Genomic DNA, 4,960 nt, shown 5'->3' on the forward strand with positions numbered 1-4,960 from the left:
ATACTATCAATAATAGAATTAATCGGGCAGTTTAAACTATACAGCAGTGATCTTTTGCATATATTGAAAAGCATTAAGACTCAAAGCATCCTCACTACTAGAGAAGGGGGACTGTATATTTTGCTTTTAAGTGTCTCAATCCAGTATATAAAATAAACTCACCTTTCAGGATAGATTAGTTGTTATGCCATTTCAAATAAGCATTGTTAACAGATACACTGACTTATTAATCCAGGTAATAACGACACCACATTTTATGTATATGGCTCCCATCTGCTGAAGCCTTCTAGGCAGCTCACAAAGGGCTTGATTTTCAGCCAGGCCTTAACATGGCTGCTTTTTATGCCAATGCAAATAACAGTCGTTCGAGGCTGTGAGCACAGGTCTAAATGCTAATTGCTGCACCCGCAATGCATTATTTTATTTACTTCTGCAACAAAGGCTCTCTTGAAAATTCAGGCTCACAAAATACATAAGGGATGAAACAGTGAAGATTCCCCATTACAGTCGCTTAACATTATCAAATGACATTACACCCCTCCCCGAGGCTTGCCATGCAGGGGGAGGAATGGTCATCTTCAACTCCTCCATCTCAATCTCATACCCCTGTCTCACTGTTTTGTTCTTCACAACATACTGAAAATTCAACCCATCTTCTATGTCCCAATAGTTGTCACTGTGCCATCATTCTCTCCCATCTTGATTACTACAACCAGCTTCTCCATCAATCTATTTAGCTTAACAAAGAGAAGGTTAAGGGGTGACCTGATTACAGTCTACAGTACCTACCTGGGGAACAAACATTTGATAATGGACTCTTTAATTTATCAGAAAAAAGAGCTAATACAATCCAATGGCCGGAAGTTGAAGCTAGACAAATTCAGACTGGAAAGTAGGCATCAGTTTTTAACAGAGGGTAATTAACCATTAGAACAAATTACCAAAGGGTCATAGTGGATTCATCTTCACTGGGAATTTTAAAATCCAGACTGGGTGTTTTTCTAAAAGATATGCTTTAGTTCAAGCAAGAATTATTTTGGGGAAGTTCTATGGCCTCTGTTGTGCAGTGGTCCCTTCTGGCCTTAGAATGTATGAGTCACGCAGCTACAGAACACTCAGCTGTGGTCCATCCATGCAGCTCCCATAGTTACCTTCCTTGCCTGTTGCTCCAGCTATGACAACTCCCCCTACTTGCATCCTTCAATTCACTCCTCTTCCAGCTCTATTTCAGAGGCAAGGCTATGGCTACAAGAGGCTTTTAGCAAGACAGCAGTGCCGCTAAAAGTCACGCAGTGTAGCTGCTGTACAGCTGTCTCCTGCCGACAAAAAACTCCCACCCCCATGACCAGCAGCGGCTTTGTCAGTGTAAGCAGTGTCAGGATGAGCTCCACCCTGACATCTGGTGGTGAGGTGTGGCAAGTTGTGGAAAAGAACTTCAGGGGCCGATCTCATTTGCATAGGCACACCCACCACGCCTAGAATGAGACCATAGCTGCCCAAATGGTCACTTTGGCTGCTGTGGGATCCCCAGTGTCTCTGTTATTGGGGCAGGAAGAATAAATTGTTATTACCCTGATTATGGGAACTGTGCTTGGAACTGTACGTGGCCTTTTGTTATGATGGAGGGATTCACCATCAACTAAGTAGCACTCGCTAGGCAAGGGTCATGGGTTCCAAAACTGTGTGAAGAGAGAGAGGCTGGGGACAAGTAGTAATACTTGGTGGCATGGGCCCCTTGGTGAGGGCCTTACATGCTAATTGCACTTCCTCCTCTCTCCACTGTGGAATATCAGAGCTAATTTTGATTTCATTAGAAGTCTAGTTATAGGCTGCTGAGCTCACTTTGGGCTGACAGTGCACCAGCACTGGGGCTCCCCTACTACAAGCTGAATTCACCTAAGAGCTGAAATCACTGAGTGTTGTGTTAAGTAGTGGGGGAGCCTGAAGATATATTGTGGAGCAGTTTGCGGGACGGCTGGTGAAGCAGTTCGACGCAGAGCAGTGTGTGGATGGCAGGAGCTGCTTGTGGGCCGTGGAGCTGAGCAAAGGAGTTCGTGGGGTGGCTGGCGGAGCGGAGCGCAGCTGAGCGAAGGAGTTCGTGGGGCGGCTGGCGGAGCGGAGCGCAGGAGTTCGTGGGGCGGCTGGCGGAGTGGAGCGCCGCTATGGAGCTATGGGGCGGTCAGCTTCAGATCATGTAAGGTGCCTCTTACCCCCGTCCTATTTCCACCCAGGTTGGGAGGTAAAGCTCTGCAGATAAACTTTCGAACTCTGGGGCTGCCCTGACCAGGGACAGAGACTTTTGGGGCATTGGACTTTTGGGACTTTGGGTTATTTGGGGTTGCTGGACTCAAGAACCAAAGGGAAAAGGGCATGCCCCAATTTGCCTGGGGTGGGTTTTTTTTTGCTCATGGGTTGTGTTATGAATCCTGTTGGTGGTGTTTCCCCAACATAATGCCACATTGTTTCTCTCTGTTATTAAAAGGCTTTTGCTACACTCAGACTATGTGCTTGCGAGAGGGGAAGTATTGCCTCTTGGAGGCGCCCAGCGGGGGTGGTATATATTTGTCCCAGGTCACTGGGTGGGGGCTCGAGCCGGTTTGCATTGTGTTATTGGAATGGATCCCCTAGATATTGAACCCGGCCCTTGTTGCTGCCAACTCTGACGGGCGGAAGGGTTACATCAGCAAGAGAGCGTGCCTGCCAACAAAGCGCTGTTCACACCGGTGCTTTTTGTCAGTAAAACTTTTGTCGTTTGGGGTGGTGTGTGTTTTTTTAACACCCTGAATGACAAAAGTTTTGCCGACAAAGTGCCAGTGTAGACAAAGCCTAAATATCTTGCTCTCATTTACAAGCTTCTACACAGCTCTGCTCCACCTATGCTGGCAATTCCTCTCTACTCCTCCTCCCACAGCCCCAGGCATCATTTGTATCCTTTTCCTATTCCCATCTCCTTCATCTCTGCCTTCATCTCTGCTGCCTCCTGCTCATGCATGCTCACTAACCAATCTACATGAAGTGCCATGCCTGCTCACCAACTCCCTACCTTCTACAAGCCTCACTTCTATTTCACTGCCCACAAGCGGTAAGTCATTAGCTTAATCTAATTCTGTCCTCCACACACATCTTGACAGCACACAGCACACACACAGAAGTTAGATAAAAATGTAAATACTCTTGCTGGAATGTGGCAACATAACACTGCTTCCTTTCTTAGAATTCAAAATGATAACACACAAGAACCCTAAAGCAGAGAGAGACTTGAAACAGATTGCTCCCTAAAACAGAGAGGCACAACTCCCATCCTATCTCTGGTTTGCAGGGCTGGACCTTTATATGTTTATATTTATGGTCTGTGAATTGATTATTTATGGTCTGTGCATTGATTATGCACTGATAGGTACCATGCTAGTAAACAAACAACCACTCTCAATGACACAATGATAAACTAGGATCATTGTCTTTGATCAAAGACAGAAGACTATGGTCTTTAAAAGATTTCTTTGCACTTTTATGCAGATTGGTTTTTTGCTGGCTGAAGCACAGCCAGAATAAAGAATCTGAAAATCCTCAGAATGTATTTTTTGTGGCTCTTCAGAATTTTCAGTAACTGGCTGAGAATTAGAGCAGGAGGCAAGATGACTAAGTTGGGGGAGAGGAAGACTCTGCACCAATAGTCCAACAGCCCTGGCAGAAACCTACTGCTGAGCTCCCTGGCTTTCTCAAAAAGGCAGCAGGAGCAGGCAGAGGAGGATGGCACTGCCCTCCTGGTGCTGAGACCCCTAAAGTGCTGTTCTGTGCTTACAGGAATTTTAATTCACTCTAATCATACAAAGCCTCTGGCTCTTTTCCTAAATCCTATGAGAGCTCTTTTCCAAAGAGCCTTGCTTCAGTGGCTCAAATTTGGGGACAGCAGTTTTTGTCTCTAGTTTTGAAAGTGTAAGGCTCAATCCCACACAGGGGAGTAAAGAAACTTAATGGGTCCCTTTACTCCTCTGGTTGGGCCATCAGGGTCCAAAATCCCACACACTGTGACCTGGAGAGCAACTGCTGTCAGACCACTACTCTCCCTCCCTCACAGGTGGGGAATAGATGGACTCATGACTACACCCCTCCTGCCTTTGCAGCACACTGGCCTGGACAGCTGAGCCTGTGTGAGCTGCACTAAGAAATGGGCTGACATGGCTCACTTCCCCAATGGAGCAAGGGAGAAGCAGAATTGAACTGTGACTCCTAGTCACAATTTGGGTCCCTGCTTTTCCTGCTGGGGCAGTGCAACCCTTACTGGTGCTGGCCCTTACTCAGGGTGGATTGCAAGCTGCCACCCTCGCCCTTAGTGATATCTTCGGTTTTATGGAGATTCTTTTTAGGTTAACAGAGGAATGGGTGGGAGTGAGAATCATCTGTCATTTCATAAATGGGGCAGCTATCTTGGGTGCCATTTCTTGTTCACTTGGGGCCGGATCCTACCCCTGATGATAAAGCAGCCCCACACTCACAGATTTAACAGGGTTTGCTGTAGAGACAGGACAAAATGGAAAATTTGAGATCCAGATAATCAGCCTGCAGTTTTGGGTGTTTGGATCCAGTCTTTTCATCGTTATAAAAAGAGGGTCCATTTGCAAACTCTAGCTCTGGATTTGCATTTCTTACCCTCCTCCCATCTCAAAACTAAGAGGTGTTCAGTTCAATGTCTATTGTTTTGTTTTTTAAAGAGCTAAAGCCTACATAATCTATCAGTCTCAGCTTGGTTATATCCAGCTTCACCAGAGCCATTTGAAAATCAGTGATCTAACTCAACAGTACAAAACCCAACAATCTTAATTTAGATTTTTGTTTCTTTATTTTCACATCTGCTTTCCAAAATAAACCAATCAGTTTTTCACTGGTTTGTACATGAACTAAATATATCTTGCCTGAGTACGGAAGTGACTTAACTTAATGAGTTACATTTATTTAGGTT

Source organism: Lepidochelys kempii, chromosome 6 (genome assembly GCF_965140265.1).
Source record: "Lepidochelys kempii isolate rLepKem1 chromosome 6, rLepKem1.hap2, whole genome shotgun sequence".
Lineage (NCBI taxonomy): Eukaryota > Metazoa > Chordata > Testudines > Cheloniidae > Lepidochelys > Lepidochelys kempii.